Genomic DNA, 16,093 nt, shown 5'->3' on the forward strand with positions numbered 1-16,093 from the left:
AAGAGTACACCAATCTCCTGGTACACAACGAAATCAAGTGGCTTAGCAGAGGAAGAGTTCTCAACAGGTTGTTTGAGCTGAAAAGTGAATAGCAGGAGTACGTTCAAGAAAATAGTAAGCCAGACATTGCTGAGTGCTTTGAAGATAAAGAATGGCTACAGAAACTAGCCTGTATTACAGACATTCCTCATCATATGAACCGTTGAACAAATCTCTGCAGGACCCTGGAGAAAATGTTTTGACTTCAAGTGACAAAATTTTTGGATTTAAAAGGAAACTGAATCTTTGGAAAAATCATGTTGCAATAGGAAATCTTGAAATGTTTCCACTACTGCTTGGGCTTGAGAGTGAGGAACGATATCAGAAAGTTTTGAGTCTTATTGAAAACCACCTATAAGAACTGCAGAACAAAATTGAACTATATTTTTCCTCCATTTCAAAACAAGTGTATGACAGGGTGAGGGACCCTTTCTCTGAATCTTTTGCTCAGCCTGAGAACTTGACTTTGTGAGAAGAGGAAGAACTTTGTGAGCTGCAGTCTGATTGTGCATTCAAGATGAGATGTACTGACCTGCCCCTGGCCAAGTTCTGAATTTTTGTGGAAGAAATGTGTCCTGCCATTCATAGGAAAGCAATGAACATTTTGCTGCAGTTTTCAACTTCTTACATGTGTGAGCAAGCTTTTTCTTGCTTAACAAGCATCAAGAGCAAGGATAGAAATTGTCTCTTTTCAGACGAAAGTGAAATCCATGTGTACTTATCTCAAGATCAACCCAGAATTGAATATTTGTGCAGCAAAAAACAAGCACAGCTTTCACTTGCTAGGCCCATATTTGAGCCTGATCATGTCACCTAGTAAGAAAATGTTTTTCAAAGTCTTGTATAAAATTGTGGCTTGGGCTATATTTTCAATCATATTACTTAGGCTTATGTTTTTGGTGACTTTACTATTGAACATTGTCAATAAATTTTCATGTTGTTGATAGCATTAAATGAAATCTATTTACACCCTTTATTTAAATTGAATCTTCCAAGCCTACCTTTAGAAAAATTAAATCCCATTTTGGCTTAAGCCAATTATTTTACAGAAATTTATTATGTTGTTTACATTATGAGTTTTTAAAATTTATGAGGGAAAGAAAGAGATTAATTTCAAGAAATGTAAGCTAAGCTCAACTACCAATTTTTTCAAGAGAGACTGGCTGAAAATTCATTCTCTGCTCAGAAGAGCATTGACAATTATTTTTGGATTATTATATCTACAACTTACTGATCATGCTAACGTACTGTGAGCTGTAGATATAATAAGTTTTACGCAGGGATTCCCTGAGACCTGAAAATTATTTCAAGGGTTCCTCCTGGGCAAAAAGATTAAGAAAGGCTGGTCTACAGACTCTTGCTATCCTGTGCATTGGAAGCTCCAATGGAGGCTGTAATGCAACCAATATGAATGCGCTTCACTGTACATCTACAGAAGATTGCAAGAGTCTTTGGAATTATACCAAACCTCCTCAAACTTCTAATGAAGTAAAATCACTATTGTACTGTACCTTCTTCATGATTGCATGTGTTGGACCCAGGCCCATACTTTATTTATCTATAGCTACTTAAAACTTAAAGAGTTGCGATCACTGTTCCTTAACTGTTCCCCAAAGACGTACCTAGCCAGGCTCATTACCCAGCATCAGGTTGAGTATATTGAAATAAAATATAGAGGCAGGTCCTCCAAAGGCTCCAAGCTGACCAGCCACTTGGCTGTCACATTAGTTGCCCCATCTGCAGCCTTTGATTGGTACAGTCAGTTCCTAGGCCCTTGTTGGAGCCTGGTGTAACACTGGTCATGTCGTGGCTGGCAGCACTCACTGCATGGCTGGATAGCTGATGTGGGCAAGTCCCGAGGCACACTACCAGTTTCTTTTTCACAAGCTTCCAACCTCACTTGGCCTAAAAAAAAAGAAAATTGATTTTTCATTTGGGTGGCTACTGTAAAATTCCCCTTGTGTATGTAAAGTGTTAGAATGTGAACAAGGAGGTTTGTTGATTGTTGGGAGGATTACTGTAAATGAGCGCATGATGGTCAGCATAGATTCAGTGGGCCAAAGGGACTGATTCCATGTTCTATCTCTCTTTGACTTCATGAGTTTCCATGCAAAACACACACACACACACACACACACACACACACACACACACAAAGTAGTTGACATGTTCACATGTTTAGACAAGCTTGTTTGATGAACATGTTAAATAGATTACAATATCGCTTGCCTTTACCCATACATTTTATTTTTTTTTAGAGATACAGCATGGAACCGAACCTTCGAGCTGCACCATCCACAAACCACCAATTTAACCCTAGCCTAATCATGTAACAATTTACAATGACTAATTAAACTACGGACCAGTACATCTTCAGGAGGACACCGGAGCACCTGGAGGAAACCTATGTGCACACAGGAAGGAACATACATACATGCTTCCAGAGGATGCCAGCACTGAACTTCAAACTTTGATGTCCAAGCTGTAGCAGCCTTGCACAAACTGATTTAATGGGACCTCTCTTCTAGTAGAAAATTCAACTTGGTAACTGAAAATCTGTGGACACTTTTGCTCGTCAGCATGCTCCTATGTAACTTAACTGTCTGATTTCAATTGCCAGCAGTTCTGGGCAGGTTAGTAATATGACAATAGTTTTTTATGCTAAAAGTTATTGACTCAGCTTGATACATTGGTAAAATTCCTGTGTGCACAGCAGTTCAAAGTTCAAAGTACATTTATTCTTGAAGTATGTATACCATATATAACCTTGCAATTCATCTTCTTGCAGGCAGCCACAAAATAAAGAAGCAATAAAATCCATGAAAAACCACACACCACAAAGACTGACAAACATCCAATGTGTGTAAAAAGAACAAATCATGCAAACAATAAAAAAAGTAAACAAATAACACACAGAACATGAACTACAGAGAAAGTGAGCCAACAGCCAGGGAGCCAGTTCAACACCACAGCCAGTCCAGAAGCCTGATGGCTGTAGGCCACAGCCAGGGAGCCAGTTCAACACCACAGCCAGTCCAGAAGCCTGATGGCTGTAGGCCACAGCCAGGGAGCCAGTTCACTACTTCAGCCAGTCCGGGAGACCGATGGCTGTAGGCCACAGCCAGGGAGCCAGTTCAACACCACAGCCAGTCCAGCAGCCCGATGGCTGTAGGCCACAGCCAGGGAGCCAGTTCACTACTTCAGCCAGTCCGGGAGACCGATGGCTGTAGGCCACAGCCAGGGAGCCAGTTCAACACCACAGCCAGTCCAGCAGCCCGATGGCTGTAGGCCACAGCGAGGGAGCCAGTTCAGTACTTCAGCCAGTCCGGGAGACCGATGGCTGTAGGCCACAGCCAGGGAGCCAGTTCAACACCAAAGCCAGTACAGGAGCCTGATGGCTGTAGGCCACAACCACAGAGCCAGATTCAGTACTGAGGAGAGTTAAGCCTCATGGAGTAGTAAACTGAATACCAGTTCATCCTTCACCCCTGGTCTTGATGCCTTAATAGAACATAGAATATAGAGATCTATAGCACATTACAGGCCATTCAGCCCACAATGTTGTGCTGAGCATATAACCTACTCTAGAAACTGCTTAGAATTTCCCTAGCGCATAACCCTCTATTTTCCTAAACTCCATGTACTTATCTAAAGAGGCTCCTAAATGACCCTAATGTATCCACTTCCACCACTGTCATTGGCAGTGCATTTCACGCACCCACCACTCTCTGTGTAAAAAACCTACCCCTGACATCCCCCTTGTACTTATTTCCTTGAAACTATGCCCCCGTGTTACCCATTTCAGCCCTGGGAAAAAGCCTCTGACTATTCGCACGATCAATGCCTCTCATCATCTTATACACCTCTATCAGGTCACCTCTCATCTGCTGTTGCTCCAAGGAGAAAAGGCCAAGTTCACTCAAACTATTCTCATTAGGTATGCCCTTTTTAATCTTGCTCAGTGCTTAAATAGGTAAAACTGTCACAATTGCCAGGAATTTCCAACATTTTCTGTTTTGATTTCGGATTCCCTCTACCTGCAGTATTTTGCTTTTATGTTTCTTTGTCCATCTATTCTGCATCGACACAATGGGCCAAATGGCCTCCTTTTGTGATGTATAGTTTTATGATTCTCTGAAGAATTTCCCCTCATATGGAAGTGAAAGTTACATGAAAGGAAGAAGTTAAGTCTGAAACGTTCTAAAAAGATCCACTTAATGATCTCTGGAGAGCAAAGGCTCTGTAGCATGGAAATATATTAGAGTCTTTATTGGTAAGGAATGGGATTTGAAGATTAAATTACCCCTAACAAATCTGTCCAGCTTCTTTCAGGGGGTGGATGCATGGTGAATGATATCCATTTGAAACACCTTCATAAGGCATTTGTATTCTAGCAAGTTAAAAAACATGTTGCTAGAATCAATGGAAATTCAACTGGAGTTGATTTGGAGCAAGAAGGATGAGAGGACGAATCTTAGTCAGAAGCAGAATCAGAATCAGATTTATTATCACTGACATATAACATGAAGGTCCTGATGAAAGGTCACAGCCTGAAATGTCCATCTAATGAAAGGTCTTGGCCCGAAACGTTGACCTGATGAAATGTCTTGTCCCAAAATGTCGACTACTTATTCCTGTCTATAGATCAGGAGTTCCCAACCTTTTTTATGCCACGGACAACTACCATTAACTGACTAACATTAACAGGTTGGGAATCCCCATGCCTAACCTGTTGAGTTCCTCCAGCATTTTGTGTGTGTGCTCTGGACTTCCAGCATCTGTAGTATCTCTTGAGTTTATGATGTGAAATTTGTTTTGCAGCAGCAATACCATGCAAATATATAAAAATCTCTAAATTACAAAATTAAATAAATATGCAAAAAAATATGTTGATGTATTCTTCTATATATTGGCGAGACCCGACACAGGCTGGGAGGTCGTTTCACTGAACACCTACGTTCAGTCAGCCAGAGAAAGCAGGATCTCCCAGTGGCCACACATTTTAATTCCACGTCCCATTCCCATTCTGATATGTCTATCCACGGCCTCCTCTACTGTAAAGATGAAGCCACACTCAGGTTGGAGGAACAACACCTTATATTCTGTCTAGGTAGCCTCCAACCTGATGGCATGAACATTGACTTCTCTAACTTCTGTTAATGCCCCACCTCCCCTTCTTATCCCATCCGTTATTTATTTATTATTATAATATATATATATTTTTCTCTCTCTTTTTCTCCCTGTCCCTCTCACTGTACTCCTTCCCCATCCTCTAGGTTTCCCCCTCCACCTTTCTTTCTCCCTAGGCCTCCCATCCCATGATCCTCTCATATCCCTTTTGCCAATCAACTGTTCAGCTCTTAGCTCCATCCCTCCCTCTCCTGTCTTCCGCTATCATTTCTGATCTCCCCCTCCCCCTCCCATTTTCAAATCTCTTACTATCTCTTCTTTCAGTTAGTCCTGACGAAGGGTCTCGGCCCGAAACGTCGACTGTACCTCTTCCTAGAGATGCTGCCTGGCCTACTGCGCTCACCAGCATTTTGTGTGTGTGTTGCTTGGAATTCCAGCATCTGCAGATTTCCTCGTGTTGATGTATTCATGCCAGTGGAGGAGAGAAGAGTGGAAATAACGGCAGAGATCGGAGTAGATAGTGTAGCGTGACTACAGGTTAGGGTGTTTCGGATTTCGGAGTCAATTCCTGCACCATCCATAAGGAGTTTGTATGTTCTCCTTATGACTGCTTGAGCTTCTTCCAGGTGCTGCGGTTTCTCCCATAGTCTAAAGGCAAGTTGGTTGGTTAATTGGTCATTGTAAATCATCCTTAGATTATGTTAGTGTTCATTAGGTGGGTTGCTGGGCAGTTTGGCTTGCTGGACCGGAAGGTCCCCTGGGAGGTGTGTGTGGGCAATGGGCAGGTGGAGTGGGTGGAGGAGGGGAAAGAAATAGGGTGATGGGGTCTGGGGTGGGTGTAGGAGAAAATGGGTAGATCAGGAGGAGGGAGAAAAGGGAACGAAGGAGAACAGTTTATTCCTTTTGTTTTAGTCACAACAACTATTTCATGTCTGTTGCATTGATTTAACCAGACAGAAGCAAACTTTTAGAGCTGGTTTTGTGTACCAATGGGATAGAACATAGAAAACTACAGCACATTACAGGCCCTTCAGCCCACAATGTTGTGCTGACCATGTAACCTACTCTAGAAACTGCTTAGAATTACCCAATCGCCTAGTCCTTTATTCTTCTAAGCTCCAAGTTCCCATCTAAGAGCCTCTTAAAACAGAGCTCCCCAACCTTTTTTGCACTGTGGACCAGTTTAATATTGACAATATTCTTGCGGACCGGCCAACTGGGCGGGGGGGCGGCGGGGTAGAGTTGCCAACGGACAATAGTAGCAGTCAAATACGTTGTGTTTACCCAGAAAGACTACAATGACCATGAAGCCTTGCGCGGGCACCAGTACGCATGCGTGTAACTGCCGGTTTTTTTCCCTGCAAATCGTTTTTGGCGATTCTGTTCGGGGGGGGGGGTGTTAATCACGACCGGAATATAGGTGATAAGTGGCTAATACACTCAATTTCGTTTCTAAAAGGGTTTATCTAACAAATTTAATATTAATATTAAACACACAGCGCATATTTTCCTCGCATGAACATAGTGATAAGTCAATTATCAGGGGAGCTTGGAGTAAGTGTTGAACGAACTTCCAAGGGAAGTGGTATAGGCAGGTTCGATATTATCATTTAAAGAAAAATTGGATAGGTATATGGACAGGAAGGGAATGGAGGGTTATGTGCTGAGTGCAGGTCGGTGGGACTAGGTGAGAGTAGCGTTCGGCACGGACTAGAAGGGCCGAGATGGCCTGTTTCTGTGCTGTAGTTGTTATATGGTTATATAAGTAAGTCAATAGCATCATAAACTTTTAAATAACGTTTGGATATTAAACACACAGCACATATTTTCCCCATATGAACATATAAAAGCATTGCAACACACCAATATCGCTGAATCAGTGGGAGCCCTGGGCTTGTTTCCCTGCAACAAGACGGTCCCATCAAGGGGTGATGGGGGACAGCGATACTCGAAGAGGGTTTCTTATGTCCAGTCTATTCCGCAATTTAGTTTTCATTGCATTCATTGCAGAAAACACTGCTTCGCAGAAAAATGTTGGAAATGGAAGCAACGTTTTCAGTGCTTTCATGGCTTCTCAGGATATTTAGCCTTGACTTTGATCCAGAATGCCGACAGAGATGTTATGTCAAACATACTTTTCTGCCCACCGTCATTTGCAAGCTCGAGGAGTTGATCTCCTTCCCGTGCTAACATGGATGACGTGCGGCTAATGACCTCGCATGCGTAATGGCTCAACAGTGGGCTTGACAGGGAATGAGGAAAGGTGCAGTTGACTCATATCGCCAAATCATATCGTTTCCTCGCAGCTGGGTAGTATGTGCTTTGCGGCCCGGTACTGGTCCGCGACCTGGTGTTTGGGGACCGCTGTCTTAAAAGACCATATTGTATCCACCTCCACCAACATCACCTGCAGAGATATGAAAACCTGTAGTGCTGGGAAATCTCAGTATGTCAGATTGCATATATGGATAGAGAAACAAGGTTTATGTTTATTTTATTAACTTTTATTTATACTTAAAGATAAGTGCAGAACAGGCCCTTCTGACCCTTCAATACGTGCTGTCCCCCGACAACCCTAACCTAATCACGGAACAATTTAACATGACCAAATAACCAGTCTGTCTTTGTGTTGCTTGAAATTCCAGCATCTGCAGATTTCCTCGTGTTTGTGTCTTTGGACTGTGCAAGGAAACTGAAGCACCCAGAGAAAAGCCATGCATTCCATGGGGAGGATATACAGACTCCTTACATGGTCTGAGTCGACATTCCCTCCCCCCCTTCCCCCTTTACAGAGGACACTGGGATTGAACTCCGATGCCCCGAACTATAATAGCGTACCACTAACCCCTATGCTAATGTGGTGATCCATTCACTTTCTGATCAAAAGTCATTGATTTGCAAAGTTACACACACAACATGCTGGAGGAACTCAGCAGGCCAGGCAGCATCTATGGAAAGAAGTACAGTTGATGTTTCAGGCCGAGAGTCTTCGGCAGGACTGGAGAGAAAGGAGCTGAGGAGTAGATTTGAAAGGTGCGGGAGGGGAGAGAGAAACACAAGGTGATAGGTGAAACTTGGAGGGGGAGGGATGAAACAAAGAGCTAGGAAGTTGAATAGTGAAAGAGACAGAAGGCCATGGAAGAAAGAAACGTGGGGGTGAGGAGCACCAGAGGGAGGTGATGGGGGGGGCAAGGAGGTAACATGAGAGAGGGACAAGGGGATGGGAAATGGTGAAGGGGTGGGGGAAGGCATTACTGGAAATTTGAGAAACCAATGTTGGGATAAGGCCACACTTATGCTGGAGGAACAACACCTAATATTTCATTTGCGTAGCCTCCAACCTGATGGCATGAGCATTAATTTCTCAGTCCAGGAGCCCAATGGCTGTAGACCACAACCACAGAGTAGATTCAGTGCTGAGGAGAATCAGCCCAAAATGTCGACCGTACTTTTTTCCCACTGATACTGCTTGGCCTGCTGAGTTCCTCCAGCATTTTGCGTGTGTTGCTCTGATTTCCAGCATCTGCAGGTTTTCTCTTGTTCGTACTTGTAACATTGACTGGATTCTGAGGAGACCCCAGTTTCAGAAGAGTGCATGGGATGGTCTGTCAGCCAAGAGCAATGAACAAAAGGTTTTTTCCAAGAGGAAGAGATCGCAATATTGCATCAATGCTTGCAAAATCATGTGATCTAGAGACTGTGAAATCCATATGGGTAGAATGAAGCTGTAGTGAGATTGTTTAGCACTACGTGGCTAAATGATGCTTTCATTGTGGTGTGAGGTGGGATTAGCAATGGAAAATATGTCTTCTGAGATAGGATACAAAATAGGAAAGTTTCTTGAGATCTGTGGTGAGTGGGGGCGTTGTGTTTGCAGCTCTGACTGTTTGAATCTCCACTAGTAATAGTTGTGCACATGCTTATTCCTCTGTGAGTCAATGATTAAAGCAGAATGGTGGTGATATACTCGGGGTGGGGCGGGAGGGAGGTGTTCATGGATATGAGCTGTCTGGAGAGGTCAAGCACACAGTTAGAAGTTAAGTGGCACCAGCACTAAGTGTTCAGAGCTTTTGATTGTGGGATGATATCCAAAGGCAAAATGTGGTCAGGTGGTACTGTGCATGCTTCAGACAATATGATGGCAGTTTCTGAGTGATGGGAGTATTTGCAGTCTTCAGTAGCAAGCAGTTCAGAGGTGAATTCTGTGAATTGATCAGATGATGCAGGGCAGATAGTTCACTGGATCATTAGAGCAAGGGGTATACCATTGGCTGAATCCATTGGGAGGTACGAAGCTCAGACTGTTGTCAAGTCTCCACTTTGATCAAATTGGACAACTGTGCAGTAGTGGCATGGGCGATGTAAGTCTTGGAAAAGGGCTGAGCATCCTTGAAACAACTGCTATTTATGGAGCTGCTGAACGACCTGTATCCAAAGGGAGACTGTATTGCTATGCAGAGGCAATTGAACAATTCTGAAAATTCATGCCTTGTGTTACTTCAGATTTAGATGCCGACCTAGTGCAGCGGCCAAGGTGCAGCAAGTGAGACTGATATGAATGCAGTGCAAGCTGCCTGGAACCAGAAGGTCAGGGGTGATGAATTCTAACAATGAAAGAATCAGCTGGGGAAGAGGAAGGTTCTGTCTCCTTGGGGAGCCATAATAAGAGTCTAGTTGTGAGAGAAGCCTGCATGAGAGTATGAAGATGGGAAACATTAAAATAAATTTAAGTTAGAGATTGTTATTAATGGATTTGTGATACATGAAAATAGTTTGGAAACAATGTGTAACTTCAACTATTGCCGCAGATAATGGGTGCATTAGTCTAGGGTTAGATTGATGTTTCGAAATGTGTGTGCTATATTGTATTCATGGTTATGTCCTGTCCCTAAATGGCCCAAAAGATAATTCAAAGAAGGTGGTGAAATATTAATGTTTTATTTTCCACAGCTGTTTGGCCCCTGAGCAGTACTGGCAGTAGGTGTGCGTTTGTAGGGGGGGGGGGGGTGTGGAATGGGATGTTCCAACTTACATCTCTCACTGCATGGCACAAGAGAATGTAAAACCCTGCACCTCAGGCTATGAGGCTATGTCCGCACTACGCTGGATAATTTTGAAAACAAAGCTTTTTCTCCTCGTTTTGACCCTCTGTCCACACTAAAACAGTGTTTTCATCCCCTGAAAATGGAGATTTTCAGAAACGGTCTCCAGAGGGAATAAATCTGAAAACGCCTAATATCCGTTGCAGTGTGTATGGGGTAACCGGAGCTTTTTAAAACCACTGTCGTGACATGCCGGAACAGATGGCGACAGTGCGGCATTTCATTGTTTTCTTTTTCTTTTTCTTATTATTATTACTTTAATAACAATTGATACGAGAGCGTACAATCACCACAGCGATATTTGATTCTGCGCTTCACAGAACCTAACAATTTCAGAACAGATGGCAACAAAACTGAAGCCAGAAGAGTTAGAAATTTACTCACCAAATACTTTGACCCATAGCTTACTGAATAAGTAAGTATACTCACTTTGCCCTGTTTTCTGTCCTTGCTTGTATGAAGGTAAGGACAGAAAACACCCTCCACCGCCTCCAGTTTAAATTCCATGCAGAATATTTTGGAGGATCAAGAATCAAGAACCAAGAACCAAGAACCAAAGTGGTTTACCTATTTATGCAAGTACTTCTCTGACAATAGATGTGTCACAGCCTAATGTAACATTGTATGGGAATACAAGATAACACTGATGCAGTCATGTTTTTATACATTTAACAAGGTACTTTATTAATGGAACAGAGTTAGTCAGTTTTTCAATGTTCGTCATCAGCCGGGTCATACTGTCCGTGAACTCCCTGTTGGTTGCCTCCATACGCTCCAGTATTTGGTTTTTTTAGTCTTAAGTCCTCCTGCGTGAGAGCCAAGAGCAATTCCTTTTAAGTTTTTCTACTCTGTTACTGGACAAATACGCACCAAGTATACCGTTTCCTCTTCACTTGTTTTCTGTGTGTCCTGCACATGCCCAGTAGGAGGAGATTCGCCCAAATGTGGACAGAGATATTTTGAAAAATGCTTAGTGTGGACGCCTGTCGTTTTCACTCAAAACTGGCGTTTTCAAAATTATCCGGCATAGTGTGGATGTAGCCTCAGTGTCAGACCAAGTGTATTCAGTCACCACATGTGATGGCAGGACGAATCAAACCAAATTTCTACAATGGGCAAGTCTAAAGTGAGAGGTGGAATAAAAAGCATCTTGACTGATTTATAGAGAAATATACTCTCGGCGATCACTTTATTAGGTACAGGCGGTATCACAAAACCTACGTTCATGTTCTTCTACTTCTGTAGCCGTTCCACTACCAGAGTTTGATGTGTTGTTCATTCAGAGATGCTGTTCTGTACACCACTGTTGTAAGACAGGGTTACTTGAGCTACTGTCGCCTTCCTGTCAGCTTGAACCAATCTGCCCATTCTCCTCTGACCTCCCTCATTAACAAGGCATTTTCAACCACAGAACTGCTGCTCACTGTTAATCATTTAGAGTTCCTTGCGTTTTTTTAATGAGCGACTCACTCTTTGTAATGCGCTCTCCTGGTGCTTTCTGTTTAAGCTTGTTAGGTTTATTTTAATAGACATGGGGATTCCATGTTATTTGTAATATTTAAGCAGACACCAGTTCAGCATTAATCATAGGGTCCTAGTGAGAATGTTATGTCTCGTGGTGTAGCTCAGCTGAGCCACTGATGTTCTGTTAGAATTCTTCTGAATTAACTTTGACCACTGTATAGGTTTTGGTGAGGAGCTGGACCAGTTAGTGTTCAGTCTGCAAGTGTGACCCTGAGCTTTCTCTTGCTGGCTACTTTAGTTCTCTCACCCACCCCTATCTGATGTTAGTGGCCCCCTGCTCTGCTATATCAAGGCCTAAGAAACACAATCTTATCTTCCTTAGTGAAGCCTTCTACACTCAGTATCAAGTTCTCTAGTTTTAGGTTACTTACTCTTTTTTTCTCTGTGTCAAAACTGGCCATTTTCTGCCCTTAATCCTTTTGTGCATCTTTTTTCTCGGTTTTCATCTCTTTGTTAGTACCATCTGACCTCCTGGACATATCCCACTCTCTTCCTATTAGCAACAGGCAGGCAAGTAAGCGCAACTAGATTCTAACTTTCGCCATTTACTAATTTTAATTGACCTCACCCTATCATAGATATTCCCTTTATTTTGTCCAGTCCTCACACCCAACTTATTAAACTACCTTCTTTATCTCTCCCTCCCCTCCATTTCTGACAAAGAGCTTGGAGCTGAAATGTTCACTTTATTTCTTATTCTGCAGTTGCTTCCTGACCTGATTACAAGGTTAGGGGATAGCTTTTTAAAACAGAACTGTGTGGAAACCTCTTGCGGAAGGTAGAGAACCTTTGGAATTCTCTACTTCTCAGATATTTGGGGGATAAATTATTGAATTATTTAAGGAGGTAGTGGATATTCCTTTTGAAAGATGAAGGAACGGAGAGCTATTGGGAACTGGCTCAATAAGGGTGTCTGGTGCCACGGTTGTATAGTGCTTAGTTCAAAGTTCAAACTAAATTTATTATCTAAGTACATAAATGTCACCATATACGACATTATGATTCATTTTCCTGTGGGCATACACAATAAATTCAATAACCATAATAGAATCAATGGAAGATCTCACCAACTGGGTGTACAATCAAAGGACAAAAAACTGCAAACACAAAAAGAAAGAAGAAATAATAACAGTAATAATAATAATAATAACACTTTCTATTCAGTATTCTATACTATTCACTTTCTATTCTATTCATACTTTCTTAATTTATATGCTCCTTCATTAGTAAAATAGCCGGCTGGTGGCGTAGTGGCAACAGTGCCGGACTTTGGAGCGAAGGCTCCTGAATTTGAATCCAGCCGGCTCCCTTGCACACTTTCCATCCGTGCTGGGTTGAGTGTCGAGCTAGCAAATCGGCCTCGTAAAAATAAGAAAGCCTGCTAAAGAAACATTGTCATGATGGTGTCCCAATGACTCCACTCAGAGTTAAGGGCTTTCTTCTTCCTCTTCTTCATTAGTAAATCTAAAGCAATTAATTCAAATATTAGAACTGTTTTTGAAAGATATAAATATGAACGCTGGACCAGATAAGTGAAGTACATTGAACATAAAGGAAGGTGCAATAGAGCTAGTAGAATACAAAACAGAGCAGCAGGATACAATACAACTGATGAATGAATATGAAACATATCAACAAGCAAAAAAAAGATCATAGTGCGATAAAAGGAAAACTTTTGACAGAATTTATTTCAAGGCTCAAGATAATCTGCCAAACAGAGCTCAACAGTAAAAATGTAACAAAGACAATAAACGCTTTTGTTATACCCATATTAACATACTCTTTTGGCAAAATATCTTAGTCCAAAACCGATCTGGAAAATATACAAAGAAATATATGAACTGAAATGGCAAATTTCGGAAAACATTATATACACTCAAATGAGCTTAGATTAACACCACCTAGGACAGAAGGAGGAAGAAAAATAACAGACATTAAACATTTACACTAGTCAAATAAAACTTTTTAGGATATATTTTCACCAACAAAAACAGGATTTGTTACTCCATGCAAACATATGCAATTGTGATAAGAAGTACACACAACTAAACGTAAATGAGAACACAATCCAGAAGAATGAAGACATTTTCACTATAGAAGAAAAAGTTAACCAATGGAAGAGCATGACCCTGCATGGAAGACACCCCCACGACCTGAGCAAACTAGATGTTGAAAAGGAGCGTCAGACACCTTGCTCAGAGGTGGAGTCCTCTTCCCAGAACCAGAATGGTTTCTTGTGGCAATACAGTACTAAGTGGTTAACACACAAAAAAATCAAAAGAACATAATAAAAGACCAACAAATTCAAGAGGATAAAAGCAGAAAATTTCAAGGGGAACCAGAAAGAGTCCTACACATTAAAGGATCCTGCTGCAGTTTAACTCAATCTGATTTATTACAAGTGGCAAACATTATTCACCAAAATCTTCCTTTGAAATACAAACTCATAAATAAAAGACACCATACCTTGTTATAAATAAAAGCCTGATCTGGTATTAAAGTCAGAATCCCAGAAATTATATTATGACTGTCCTGTTATTACAGATAGGACAATTCATAATAATCATTTTATTGATCTATAGTAATGCAGGGTAAGCAAGCAAGAACAACTTACTTAATAGCCATTCCAATAGAAATAGACAATAGGTGAAGGAGTAGGCCATTCGGTCCTTCGAGCCAGCACCGCCATTCACTGTGATCATGGCTGATCATCCACTATCAGTATTCAGTTCCTGCCTTATCTCCATAACCTTTGATTCCGCTATCTTTAAGAGCTCTATCCATCTCTCTTTTGAAAGCATCCAGAGACTTGGCCTCCACAGCCTTCTGGGGCAGAGCATTCCATATATCCACTACTCTCTGGGTGAAAAAGCTTTTCCTCAACTCCGTTCTAAATGGCCTACCCCTAATTCTTAAACTGTGGCCTCTGGTTCCAAATGCACATAAGACCATAAGACTATAAGTCATAGAAGCAGAATTACACCATCTGGCTCATCCAGTCTGCTCCACCATTCAATCATGGCTGATACTTTTTTTTAAACCTCCTCCTCAACCCCACTTCCCACCCTTCTCCCTGTAACCTTTGATGCCATGTCCAATCAAGAACCAATCAATCTGCCTTAAATACACCCAAAGACCTGGCCTCCACAGCTGCATGGAGCAACAAATTCCACAAATTCACCACCGTCAGGCTAAAGAAATTTCTCAGCATTTCTGTTTTGAAAGGGTGCCACTCTATCCTGAGGCTGTGCCTTCTTGTTCTAGACTCTCTCACCATGGGAAACATCCTTTCCACATCTACTCTGTCTAGGCCTTTTAACATTCGAAAAGTTTCAATGAGATCCCCCCCTCATCCTTCTGAATTCCAGCAAGTACAGACCCAGAGCCATCAAATGTTCCTCGTATGATAACCCTTCCATTTCTGGAATCATCCTTGGACTCCTCTGGACTCTCTCCAATGCCAGTACATCTTTTCTAAGGCCTCACCAGTGCCTTATAAAGTCTCAGCATCACATGCTTGCTCTTGTATTCTAGACCTCTTGAAATGAATACTAACATGGCATTTACTTTCCTCACCACCGACTCAACCTGCAAGTTAACCTTCAGGATGTACTGCACAAGGACTTCCAAGTCCCTCTGCATCTCAGGTTCCTGGATTTTCTCCCGGTTTAGAAAATAGTCTGCACATTTATTTCTATTACCAAAGTGCATGATATTGCATTTTTCAATATTGTATTTCATTTGCCACTTTCTTGCTCATTCTTCTAATCTGTCTAAGTCCTTCTGCATCCTGCCTGTTTTCTGAACACTACCTGTCCCTTCACCAATCTTCGTATCATCTGCAAACTTGGCAACAAAGCCATCTATTCCATCATCTAAATCATCTATAGACAGCGTAAAAAGAAGTGGTCCCAACACCGACCCCTGCAAACACTACTAGTCCTAACACACAGGAATAAAAAGTGAAAAACACCAGAAATATGCTGAATTAAAAGAAGAAATTGAATGACTTTTGAACATGAATATTATCCTGATAGTAATGTCTACAACTGGTATCATCCCAAAGGCAGTAGACTAAGCATTAAGCAGTTAGGGCTACACCGCAATATCTATGTAAATCTTCAGAAAGCCGGGATACTAAACACCGCTAGAATAATTCGAAAGTTGCTAGCAATTGAAAAATGAGAGTGCTGGGCTATGCCCGTACTCAAGTTTTACTAGCTTGAACTGTGAAAAAATAAACATAATAATAATAATAAATAAACAATAAATATCAACAACATGAAAATAATTGAAAG

Source organism: Mobula birostris, chromosome 16 (genome assembly GCF_030028105.1).
Source record: "Mobula birostris isolate sMobBir1 chromosome 16, sMobBir1.hap1, whole genome shotgun sequence".
NCBI classification, from domain to species: Eukaryota; Metazoa; Chordata; class Chondrichthyes; order Myliobatiformes; family Myliobatidae; genus Mobula; species Mobula birostris.